This window comes from Onychomys torridus, chromosome 21, assembly GCF_903995425.1.
Source record: "Onychomys torridus chromosome 21, mOncTor1.1, whole genome shotgun sequence".
NCBI lineage: Eukaryota > Metazoa > Chordata > Mammalia > Rodentia > Cricetidae > Onychomys > Onychomys torridus.
This window is the reverse complement of record NC_050463.1, coordinates 48,498,745-48,512,224: the sequence shown is the minus strand read 5'-3', so window position 1 is coordinate 48,512,224 and position 13,480 is coordinate 48,498,745. Positions and strand designations below refer to the sequence as shown.

General features: G+C 48.1%; 1 long non-coding RNA gene across 1 annotated transcript; it reads right to left on the bottom strand.

Annotated features, from left to right (window-relative positions):
- Positions 1-1,062: 1,062 nt before the first annotated feature.
- On the bottom strand, positions 1,063-12,766 carry LOC118571875. The gene is made up of 2 exons (XR_004943406.1): positions 12,629-12,766; positions 1,063-2,235 (listed from the first exon to the last, which is right to left on the bottom strand). It is a non-coding gene; the product is annotated as an uncharacterized LOC118571875 (long non-coding RNA).
- Between the last annotated feature and the right edge of the window lie 714 nt (positions 12,767-13,480).

Genomic DNA, 13,480 nt, shown 5'->3' with positions numbered 1-13,480 from the left:
ACTGAGGCTAAGGTGTAAATGCTTTTCATCCCCACTCTGGGAGAGCCAGGGCTGTCTGGCACACTGCCATTCCACAGCCCTCTCCCAACAGTGTCCTTTGTGACTCTGGAAGAAGAAAGAGCGTGCTTTGCCAAGGCCCATGGGTATTGCAGAGGCCCTGGCTTTGCCTGCCTCTGTCAGGAGACAGTTCTTAGAAGCATGACTCGCTCTAAACCTGTCAGGGGATCTTTCCTTCAGGACAAAAGAATCTAAGTTCAATCAGCAGTGACCATGGTGGCCATTATCCCTTCCCCAGGGCTGTGAATACTGCTCCCAAACGCACTGAAATGACAGTGCCTGTCTTTCCATATTTAAAATCTACAGCAAACAGGAGAGAAAAAAAAAAACCCACTGCCTGCCTTCTCCACTGTAAGACATTCTACAGAGCCAGGGTCTCACACTCCAGGCCAGCTCTTCCCCAATCCCGGCTCAATTGGCTACAGAGCCTCATGGTCCAGGCCAGCTCTTCCCCAACCCCGGGCTCAGTTGGCTAATTACACAGACTTGGCCCTTGGCAGTGCCCAGGTGGCCAACACCTGAGCTTCCTGACCAGGTGTTTCTAGGTGAAACAGGCCTGGCTGGTGCCTTTTAGGACAAGAGAAGGCAGCAAAAGACAAAAGCTACCGAGATGAGGAGTGGACAAGGTGGACGACCCTGGGAGCTGCTGCAGAAATGAAACCCAGTGCCCATCGGGGGGATGTGATGGGGGCTGAGGCCCTTCGGCATGCCTCTGAGCAAGTGCCATGACAGAGAAGGCGGGATGTCCCACGCTCTGACAGCTGGCAGCTCTGTGACCTTGAACTTCTGCTCTCCCTTCTGTAAAACGAGATTAATAATGCCTACCTCCTAAAGGCCCCATAATTCAGGAGACTGTGTAGGCAAAGCTTTTCGAGATGGCACTGGTTATTTCTCTCTGTGCTGTGGCAAATTACCTGACACATGCAGCTTGAGGGGGAAAAAAAACAAAAAAACTTTCTTCTGTGGCATCTGCAGTTGGGAAGCAAAGAGAAATGCAATCCGGTGTTCATCTCAATCTTGTTTTTATTCATTCCAGGACCAGTCACCTTTTGGGTATATCGCCTCACCTCCATTCATCTAGAAACTCTCTCGTGATGGAGGTTTGTCTCCAAGATTATTTAAGACCCTATCAAGTTCATAGTCAATATTGATCATCACAGCAATTAACAATGGAGAGCTGGTATGATGTTCAGCATGGCCAGGTGCCCTAACTGGAGTGAGTGGCTAGAAATTCTGAGGGTAGGGTTCTCAGGGCAAGTTAGTAGTTGGGCCCTACAGACTGAATATGGCAAGAGGCACCTTCCCCTTCCTGGACACCCACAAAAATCACCCTTGGGTTCTGTGGGCCCCTGAAGAATTGCAAGAGAATTTGATGCATTTCCTAAGAGAAGTCACAGTGCTTAGCTTCCCTTTTGTTTCCAGAGTCCAGTGCCCAAGTAGCTACCAACAAAGATTAGGGACAGCCCGTTTCCAGGCTGTGTACACCAGGTGCCAAGAAATTGGTAAAAGGCAGACAACTTGCTCGGGTGTGTGTGTGTGTGGGGGGGGGTCCTCACCTCCTACCTGTCCCAGCAGGCTTCCTCAGATGGTTGATAATCTCCATGACAACCTAGAAGTCCCGGTCACCTGAACTCCCCACCACTGCCTACCCGGCCTATCCAGACAGCTCCTGGGGTAGTCCCCGCTGCACTCAGCCACCAGAGATCCCTGGGCAAAGGTGATTTTGCAACTGTGAGTCGAGAACTTTGGTCCTGAAACCAGGTGCTGAGATGACAAACATTTCCCCTTAACGGTTGGGGTTTTATCGAGCAGGGAATCAGGTCTGATGAACACGAGAAGTCAACCCGATTGAAGCAAGGACATTAACAGGCCAGAATGGCAGCACGGCCTGTGGGTAGTTTCTGGAGCTCGAGGGACCAACGTGGCTGCTGCTTTCAGCCTTTCTACAATAGCTTGACCGGAGAACACAGCCACTTTTCGTCATGGCTTGAAAAGAAAAAAAAAAAAAAACTACTTGAGTTTCAGCAGGGTGCAGCCGTCGCCTCTGGACCTCGTGAAAAGCTCTTTCCATCTTGATGGTGGTCACTTCGAGTGCATTTAGGCAGGAAACCAATGGAGGAAGTCAACTCTATGTGGATGTGAGGCGTTGAGGTGGGGGAGCACCAGGCTCTCCCAGCCCTGCCAGACAAAGAACAAAGGCAGGGATTGAAAGCAAAGGACAAAGACACAAGCCTTTTCATTTCACTTCAAGGGCAAGTTCTTCAGGTTGGCCAGCAACATTTGCCAACCCCTCACCTTGGCTTCTCCCCAGGGGAAGGGGAAGCATCTCCAGCCCCTCTGAAGAACCCATAAAACGGCTTTTCAAGTAGGTCTGACCTTTCCCAAGGTGAGAACTCTGGCTTTCTCTTCAGGAGGAAGGAGAACTATGGGACACAAGGCTGGAAATACACCTGCAGGACCAACAGACTAAATGAGTAGCTTCCCCAGGGACCTGGTCTGCTCTGCATTCATCTGCCCAGGATTTAGTAAATAAACTCTTCTCTCCCTGGCACTGTGGGAGCTTTGGGGCATTAGTACATGTGACTCTGTGATTTTGGGGAGCAGTTACAGAGAGAGAGGAATACCAGCAGATAGGTGGTTGTAACTTGGACTAGCTCCCCCAGTGGAGGTGGGACAAGGGAAGGGGAGCCATGGCTACACTTGGAAGTTCCAGGTCAGGGCATTTCATCATATGGAAAAGGGGGAACAGGTTTAGGAAGTGAGAAGCCAGGAGTGCAGCATGGGAATTCTAGCTTCTCATGTCCCTGGGCCTCATCAGAATGCCTGCCACTGAAGTCAGGGTGATGGCTCCATGGGTAAAGTGCTTACCTATGCACATGTGAGGGCCTGAGTCAGAAGCCTCCGAGCCCACTGAGAGCTGGCATGGTGGCCTATGCCTCTCATCACATGCTTGGAGGGTGAGATGGGAGGAGAATCCCCAGAAGCTCTCAGGCACTCACACACATTATACATCACACACACACACACACACACACACACACACACACACACACACGCACCCATGCACGCACATCACACATACCATACCACACACTACATACATGCACATATCACACACACACCATATATATATATAAAACTTATACCACACCACACACATACATATACACACACACAAATGTACATCACACATACCACACCACACACTACGTACATGCACATATCACATACACACACACACACACACACACACACACATCACACACTACACACATGGACACATCACACACCACACACACATACATACACACACATGCACATCACATACATACATACACACACACATCACACACTACACACATGGACACATCACACACCACACACACATACATACACACACATGCACATCACACATACCATACCACACACTACACACATGCACATCATATACATACATACACACACACACACACACACACACACACACACACACACTCACTCACTCACAGATTAGAATGCCTGTTGTCCAATAATATGGAACCAAAGGTGAAGGCCAGGAGAAGGAACACTCATCTATCATGAGAATTTTAAGAAAAATATCTAAGGCCATGCATGGCCTTTGCAGGCTATTACATTTTAACTCTCTCTGCTTTGGGCCTGAACCAACATGCCTCTATCTAGAACCATTTCTGCTGCTGATTAAAATCGATGGCTACTTTGAAAAACTAAATAACCAAAGCACCCATTTCCTTCAAGATCTTCAGCTAGATTTCCGTGTTGTAATCAATTAAGGACTATTTACCAAGCTCCTCCCAGGTGCCATATCCTGTGTGACATCTATAAATAAATCAGTGGAAATGCAGCTAAGGAAGAGGCGGTGGGCAGCATTGTTATCTGCCTTTCCTTCCTATTTCTGTATTCTGTCAGTTTGGAGCCCAGGAAATAAATTCCTCGGGAAAAGAGTTAGCCAGCCACACTTCTCTAGAGGTTTATTTTCTGTGCAAAGAGCCTGACTCGTGGAAGAAATCAGGGTAACAGCACTGGACAAGAGCAGCAAATGATTCCAATGAGGACTAGGTTTCTCCACCCCGAGCAAATGGGGGTGCACTTAGAAGTCAGGGTGGCAAATTCCACATATAAGGTTTCCCCAATTGTGACAGATTCAGGAGGACCAGTTGGTTAGTGGAACCAATAAAAACTAGACTATCTGCACCAAACCACTCCGGCTCAGCCACCCAAGAAGACATGCATGCCCTGGGGCTCTGTGTTCCTGAAGACCAGCTTCCCAGGGGGCTCAGTGACAATGTGGGACTCAGTTCTTCTGTCTCCCAGCTTGCCTTAGCTATGTGTGTACTCTTCCTTTAAGGAGACAAAGGGTAAGTATGCCAGGACTACTAGTACATTGAATGGTTGAGAAATGTTTGCCATTGAAAGCTGTTTCACTTCCTGCCCAGTGCCTCAAAGCAGCTCTCTAATTAAGTTAGCCTTTGCTGTTGCTAACACCACTGTGTGGCGGCCTCATTCTGCCCAATTTTCATTTTTCAGAACTGGGTTACAATAATGGAACACTTGGTTTCTATTGCTTGCAATTATACTTCAAGGCAGTCCAGCTAGGGGGAAGAGTCAGTGATGTCAAGATGAGGACAGGGTGGTATGGAATGAGAGGGCCAGCCACTGGGGACAGAGCCAGCAGGGAGCAACAATCTTTCACCCTGCTCAGCAAAGGCCTGGCTTTCATGAGCTGACCTTGATCTGTGGGAAACTGAGTCCTTAGACTTCTATGGAATGAGCAGCTAGCACCCACCCCAAGAGCAAGGGTCACCTCATTTGACATGTACCTTTGCTCACTAAGCCCTAGGGTCAGCATATGACTTTCTCCAGTGACAGACACCAAAAGAAACACACAAGATAGCTTTGTGTTCTCCAAACACTGCCAGAGTACTGTCACTGGGGCTGCTGGGGGCTGAGAGATCCAGTTACTACAAAGATCTGAGAACTCTTCTTCATTGCTCACAGAGTCTAGCTTCAAATACAGACAGTTGCTGTGTCTTTCATGCTAGATATGTGCCAGGTACACCATACAAGATGTACACCTGCTCACTGAATCTTCCCAGGACATACTGAGAAAATGTAGACACAAAGTGGCTAGGTGACTTGACCTGGGTCAGCTGCCAACATGACAATCTATACCTGAGGGGTATGAGAATACAAGCTTGGGTTCCCGAGTCCCAGTATGCCACTGCAGGGCTTTCTGGTCCATGCACGGCTACCATTCTGTTTAAGAAGACCCCTTGGCCAGCTGTGCAGATGCATTTGTTCATTCAGCAAACAGTTTGTGAAGGATCTCCCACATTGTAGGCCTTGAAGATAAGGAGGTGAAGTACATAGAGTCTCCTCCTCCAGATGAGATCAGACACCTCCAGGATAGCATGATAGGACTTTATTTGTATCAGAAAGGATTCTAGGTTCTTATCCCCTCTCCTTGAGCCTCCAGGGGAGATTCAAAATCCTAACTGCCTACCTGTTACAAACCACTTCCTCATCCCAAACCATTTGCAAACTATGGTGTGCATCATTTGTCTACCTGACGACCTCCACTCCCCTGCTCCTTGCTGGAAGAATCCTCTTGGACCAGAGCAGCCATGGACCAAGCAGAGACCCACATCCCCCCCCCCCCGACTCCCCCACTCCACCCCACAGTAGCCAGCAGCAGAACATTAGCCAACTTTGACCAAGAGGCCAAAGCTCTGGGGTGAGTGTATAGACAACTTTATTTTCTGGATAAAATGAGATCAAGTGTGTCTCAGAATACCTCCCCATGCTCCCCCACAACCTTCATCCTGCTTCTGACAACCAGGGCCATGAATAGGCCATGAGACTGTACAGGCCAGCACTGAAGTGGAGCCCCGGACAGAAAGGTTTCTGGTAGATGACATTATTATGTCCTTTTTTCTCACCCCCACAGTAGCCACGCCCCACACCACCTGTTTTCCTACAGCATCCTTCTATCTTCATGGCTCCCTGTGGTCAGGAGCCACATCACAGGCCTAAGCGCACGTGGCCACTTTGAATGACTAAAGGTGTCACAGAACCGAATCGATTCCGAGTGTTCACAGTGACAATTTCACAAGGGAAGGAGAGCCCGCAGATTGCAGGTTTGATGTGGCTTTGACAAGAGCAACTCAACCCAGTTGAGCAAATCAGGCTCGATTTGTGGCCTGCTTTCCTTGACGGCATCTCCTAAAAGCACAGCTTAATGACTCCATGAACAGTTGTGCTTTTATTGGATAAGCGTAGTAAAAGTGCACAAAATAACTCTCTGCTGAGATGGAGAACTCTTTGGCAGCACCTGAACCAAGCTCATTTGTGCATTTAAAACAATTTGCACTTGGCCTTGTGCTGTGCTGTTCTTGCCCACATTGCCCCGATGGTGCCAGTGTGGGATTACTCTACGATGGCACATACACTCCTTGCCAGGACAGAGCCATCACCCATATGCCCTCCTTCCTGGCCAAGTCACCTAACAGCAACGACAGTGGTCTCTTGTAAGGGGCACCGCAAGGCAAGTACTTGACAACTTCCAAGTACTTGGAGAGGAAAAGCAAGAACCAGGGTGAAGGGAGGATGTGGACCTCACCAAGTCGGAACTTCCAGTGAGCCGCTCCACTAGCTATCACCGGACCATTACATTTTGATGGTGACGATGATGCTCAATGATGCTGGAGATACAGCTGGTGGTGATGATGATGGCTGTAATGGTGATGTTGATGATGTCACTCTCCTCAAGGTCATCCTTCTCTTACTGGGGGCAGTGAGATTATCTTATTGTTTATTGCCTTCCCTGCTCATAAAGTACACCTAGGCTGAGATCCATGGAATCTACTGAAAGTAGATTCATTCCTGAGAAGATGGCCCAGTGGGTAAAGTGTTTGCTGTACAAATATGAGAACCTATGTTTGACTCCCCAGAACCCACATGAAGCCAGACATGGTAGCATTCATCTATAACCCCAGCACTTCTACAGTGAGATGGGGGATGGGAGAGGGGGGATGATGAAGCTTGTGGGTCGCTAAGCATGGTGCACACGGCAACAAATAATAACAGACCCTGTCTCGTGTGAAGTAGGAGGTGAGGACCAATTGGCACTAGAGGTTGGCCTCTGACCTCCACAGGTGTACTGTGGCAGACATTCACACATCACAGACATATAAGAAAGTGAATTCAGAAAACACTGAAGACTGTCCACCAGCCTCTTCCATGTTTGCTGTGAAGAGAGGAGAGCAGAAACAATCCTGTCCACACAGAACCTAGAGACTCCCATAACCCTCTCCTGCTAACAGGGCCAGGAGGTTGTAAAATAGAACTCATAAATTCATCCAAAGCTTTCAGAAATGCATGCCAAAACCCATCTTGGACCCTTTATCAGATGAGAGAACACACATACCACCCAGACACATGTAGGAATGCATGCACACACGCATGCACACACCAATTCCAGGCTGGTTGCGGTATGAGTCCAGTACTAAACTTTGACCCCTCCTCTCATTTAGGATTCTATGAGTGAAATTATTCACAAGTTTATAGATGAGGCAAGGCCTTAGGAGGTAAAGAGACTGTAATCATGCTGGGATGCCAGCTCACATGCAGCTAGATCCACAATGTATTCTTCTGTTGCTGACTGCCCTCTGGACCTATGACTGACTGGTCCAGGGGATAAGGCAGAGGCTAAGACACAGCCATGTCTTCACTCTGGTCCCAGATGTCAGGGAACGGTGGCTTTGGGAGCCCACCTCTGCTCTTTGCCAACATCGGCAGCACCAGAGTGAGGGATCCAGGCTCCAGAGGTTTCTATGAAGGAGATCTAGAATGACACAGGCCACATTCTCACTGGCTGAGTCATTGCTGTTAGCTGAATCATTTTGAAATATTTTCTAGGTCAGACATGATCATTATAGAAAATTAGAGGAAAGCAGAGCACTCTGGGAAAGGAAAAGGAAATCGGTTACAATCGTCTCTTGGCTAGGAAGAACCATTCTGCATGTTTTGGTATATTCTTATACACACTCACACATGCATGCACACACACACACATGCACACACACACACCCCATACACACAGCCATGCATATGTTAATGATGGAGATTCTTCCTGAGAAATGTACCAACACTACAGGCCTCAGCTGCATAGCACAGCCCGTCTCTCCTAGTCTCTGCACCCGTACAGGCTGGTGCCACACTGGATGCTGTAGGCAGCTGTAGTGCAATGTTAAGTATTCATGTATGCAGCCAAGTTTGTAATGACACACGTAAGTCATGTTAAGCAGTGAGTTGAACTACAAAGAATGTGACCATGCTACTGACTGATAGGAGCTTTCCAGCCCCATATTAGCCCTATGGGCCCAGTGGTCACTAGCCAGAAACTTTATGTGAGCGTCCCCCCCCTCCCCTTCCCTCCCTCCGTCTCTCTCTTTCTCTCCATTCCTCCCATCCCTTCTCTTCATAAATACATAACATGCCATGTCTATACACATATTTGTTTTTATGTTTCATTAGATTTAATAGTTTAAATCTAATATTATAACATTAATATCTTCTCATTATTAGCTGCTCTTTAAACTGATTTAACTTTTTGTTTGTGTGCACATGCATACACATGCATGTAGGGGGTGGGGTGGAGGTCAGAGGTCAATGTCATGTGTCTTCCTCTATCACTTTCTCCGTTCTCTTTTGAGACAGGGTCTCTCACTGATCGACTAGACTGGCTGTCCCTTAAGTTCTAGTGGCCTGTCTGTTACTGCTGCCCCACCCCCACCCCGGCACTGGAGCTACAGATGATGGTCAGCTTATACATTGATGCTGGGGAATCCAAATGCAGGTCTTCATGCTTGCATACCAAGTCTATACTTACCAGGTAAGTGTTTTCCCAAGCCCCTAAGTGGATTTTAACGACTTTAAAATATTTTATATATGTAAATAGCAGAATTTATTGTTGATGCCTCTATTTTAGATATATAAAATGATCATTCCCCATACATTTAAGAATGGAAATCAGTGCTTACAGACCTGGCCTGTTCTTGACACCAATGTCTGGGAGTTAAAGTTCTGGGGTAGGAACATTTTTGTTGTTGTTGTTGTTGTTTTTCATTTGTTTGTTTGTTTTGTTTTGTTTTGTTTTTTGTTTTTCGAGACAGGGTTTCTCTGTGTAGCTTTGCGCCTTTCCTGGAACTCGCTTTGGAGACCAGACTGGCCTCAAACTCACAGAGATCTGCCTGGCTCTGCCTCCCTAGTGCTGGGATTACAGGCGTGCGCCACCACCGCCCGGCAGATAGGAACATTTTAAGTCCCCAATCAGCATGGTCAACTTGCTCTTTGGGAAGGCATTATGAAGTCATGCTATCTTTGTCCCTTATTGGATGGGAGAGAGACTGCTGTTGAGTTCACATAGGAAACTGAGGTCCAGACGGCCAGGCCCTCCCCAAGGGAGTCAATATTTGGAATGAAGATGCTGGGGGGCATATTAAGCTTGGGGAGGTAGGAGGATGGAGGGGTGACCAGTGGCGTCCTCACTAGTTAGCCTTGGGGGAAGAACACACACAGACTTGCTGAGTAGAGTAAGGGGCTCTGGGCTGCAGACCTGCTTCATCACGGGAGTAGCCTGACAAGGCTGTCATCCTGCCTCTATAGGAAGTCAAGCCCCTCCGTCCCATTGCGGTGGGAAGTATGGGTAGCCCACAGGGAGACATCAGTCACAGAAGTGATGTGGACAATGGCAGCTTGTTCGTCAGTGGTCGGTAGCCTTTAACAAGGAGGCAGATGATGACTTGATTCAGGAAGTACTCCAGGCTGGAGACAAGTAGGAGCCCCAGGGTGGGTGGGGGCCACACTATCCCTTAGGTGGCAGCTCAGACATGAAAGTCTTCAACAGGATCAGTTTTCCTAGGTTTCTCCAAAGTTTGTAAACATTTCGTTATGTTTTCATAGATGGACCTGACATCCATTCAACCTTACATGTACCTGGCCGCCATGTGGACAATGCTTTCTGTAACACACGGGCCTCAGTGGGGGACAAAGGATGGGGCTGCAAACTCACTCCACGCTCACTGCCCCAGATCCCAAACTCTCCTGAGTCTGCTGGTGTCTAAGGGCTGAGCACACCATCATTTAGTGGCCACAAGAACTTGAGATCCACAGACTGCACCAAACACTGAGGGGAAGTGTTAGCTCGGCGAGGTTGAGAAAGGGGCCTCAGTTTACACTTCCTAAACATGTTGTCATTTGTTTGAGAAAGATTTGGCCTTGTTGCCTGAAATCAGCAAAGGAACATGTATATTGAGTTTTTTAAGTGAGCTGGAAATACATAAATCTACTTTTCCATACGAGAGACAACATCTCATCAATACTTTAATTTCTGATAGGATCAGAAATGAAAACATGAGCTGGGCGGCAGTGGCGCACACCTGTAATCCCAGCACTCGGGAGGCAGAGCCAGGCGGGTCCCTGTGAGTTCGAGGCCAGCCTGGTCTACAGAGCGAGATCCAGGACAGGCGCCAAAACTACAGAGAAACCCTGTCTAGAAAAAAACCAAAAAAAAGGAAAAAAAAATAAATGAAAACATGAGACATTTCCAGAAAGTTCAAGACTTGAAAGAGTGAGTTAGAGGCTGGGGGATGGCTCAGTGGATAAAGCACTTTTGAAATAAGCACAAAGATCTGAGTTCAAATCCCTAGAACCCTCAAAAAGATGGCTGCTGTAACATTTCTCTAACTCCAGCACTCCCACAGAGAGACATGAGACAGAGACAGGAGAGTGTCCCAAAGCTCAAAGGCCAACTAGCATGCACAACAGAAAAAAAAAATTAACAATGAGAACCTGTCTCACACAGCCTGGAAGATCAGGGATTGAATCCTAAGGCCGCCCTCTGACCTCGACATAGGTCACATGACATGGGGGGGGGTTGCTCTTTAAAGGAGTGAATTAGAAGTCCAAATAACCCCAGCTCGTGCGTCCTCACCTGCCTCAGTCTCCATCTTTGAGCTCCTCTCCAGCCATCAACTAGTGAGCACAGCTACCAACTGTCAAATGCATCATATACTTGGCACGCTGTCTCAGAACGTGCAAGCTCTGTGATGTGGGTAATATTATTTTTCCCAGGCAGCTTTTTTTTTATTATTGTGGTGAGAACTCTCAATATGAGATTGCCCATGTTAACAGACAGGTGAGTGTTCAAGAAATTACTGTTGACGATAGGTCCGATGTCTGTAGTTTATCCATCCTGCTTTGGGGAAACTTCATGCCCACTCTCTCCTCTCAACCACCTCCTGGTAAACAGCTACCCTACCACTCTGTGTCTGTGAAGGGTTAGTTTCCAAATGCTGCAAGTACATGAAGTCATATGGTGTTTGTTTTCTGTGCCTGGCTTATTGTACTTAGTATAATGTCCTCATGGCATATCGTCTGTTATAGAGTTTCCTTCTTCTTGAGGGCTGAATAATATTTCATTGATTGTAGATGCCATGTCTCCTTTATGCATCTTTCTGCCAATGGGCATTTATTCAGGCTGTTTCTACATCTTTCCTATGTGGTCATTATGATTAAACCCATTCAACAGATGCGTCAACTAAGAGTCAGAGAAGTCAAGAAACCCTAAAACTCAAGTAATCTAGCTCTCCACCTACTCCTTGTGTGCCTCAGCAGTAGCAGTAGTACCTGTGTAAGAAGTTACCTGAGCCCCCTTCCCTGTGCAGATCCTGCCACACTTGCCTGCACGCAGTAAATACAGAAGGAGGCAAGCCAGGCTAAGCCATCCGACTCTAAAGGCCCATTTCTACTGTTCTACAATGCCCTTCTCCAACCTGCAATTAAAACTCTTGGGGGTGGGGAGTCTAAAATTCTGGTTCCTGCAGGATGGGCTGTAGCCTGGCATCTTTGGTACCTGTAGGGTCTATATTCACAGGCCCTCTGCCTTCCTTGGCCTGACAGTGCTCATGAGGTTGCTGGCTTCCAGGGATGTCCTAGCTAGAGAGAGCAGAGTGAAGACAGAGAAACCACAGCCAATTAGGAAGGTTTTTACTGACAGGAGTCCCTGGAGGGAAATCTGGGGCCATCCCTGTGGAACAGGATTGGAGGTAGGCTGGGAAAGATTCATACAGAAGGAGGTGCTCATGTGGAGTTAGGACCAGACAGGAGAAAAAAAGGAGAAAGCGGTGGCTGGGCTGGGCTGGGCATCTCTACATCTCTCTGGGGCTGGATGGGCTGAGGCAGGGTAAGTGTGCCCACCTCGATGCCCCATCTGCAGTTCCCCCTGCCAGGGACGCCGAGACAGGAGCCCTTGCACCAGCCTGGATGTAGCAACCAGCTGCCAACCTCATGGGGACCCAGTTCAATGAAACTTGCAGAGTTCAATTTTCACCTCAGCCCTAAAAGCACAATGAGGACTTGGTTGAGGAACCCTTTGGGATTTTTCCTTTCTAATTGGGAAATATACCCGAGAAGGTTAGGGGTGCTGCATAAAGAATCTCTTGGCTGAGTGTGCCTAAGTGGCCTTGCCTGTCCCCCTTCCTTAGGAACTTACCAGATTAGCAGGAAGTCCCCTTCACCCACACCACTTCACAGCATCGGAAAGAACAGAACATCCTGTCCCCACAGCTCTGCAAGGTCAAATCAATCAGTGGCATCTCCGTCCCCTTTTCTCATCAGAGGCCAGCATGGCTTCCCTCATCAGCATTCTGCCGGCTGGGCGTTGAGGCTACAGGAATTGAGAAGTAGGTCACCCCACAGGCTGGGAAGGCTGCTGTGTGGTTTCAGTTAACTAGGTTGCTGGAAAGCCCCCCTGCCCACAGTTATCCCCTGAGTCACCACCTCACGGTGGGGCAGCAGACTGCTTCTGTCTACTGCTCACTTTGGTAAAGAGAGCTGTGCTCTGTGGGGTATAGAGAAGGAAGGGATGTTGCCCCTGGAACTAAATCCAACAGCATCATTCCCATTCACTGGAGACCTTTGAGAGCCTTCCAGAAAACAGCCTTAGTGGGTGAGCACTTGGGAGCATGGCTGAAGACAGACCAGTCTGTGTCCTAGACTCCAAATGTTCTCACAGACACAAGCACCTGAACCATAGGAGCTGGGAGCAGAGGTGGCCTAAAGGCCTGGGAGGCTACAGGTGGGAGCATACAGAGAGGCAAGGCTAGGACCAAATGGCATTAGGGTGAGAGTCACCCATGTCTAGCCACCCAGTTGTTTAGATCCCCCAGCAGAATCAGAGCAAGGGAGGAGGACAGCACAATAATGATAATCTGCAGGCCCTGTATTTTGCTAAGGAAGTGGCATTTAACTCCTAAGATGCAGGGGTCAATCTAGGTATTTTCCAATGGAAACATATGATATCTATTTCAGAAAGATACCCCTGGGTCTGGGGAGTCTGTTTAAT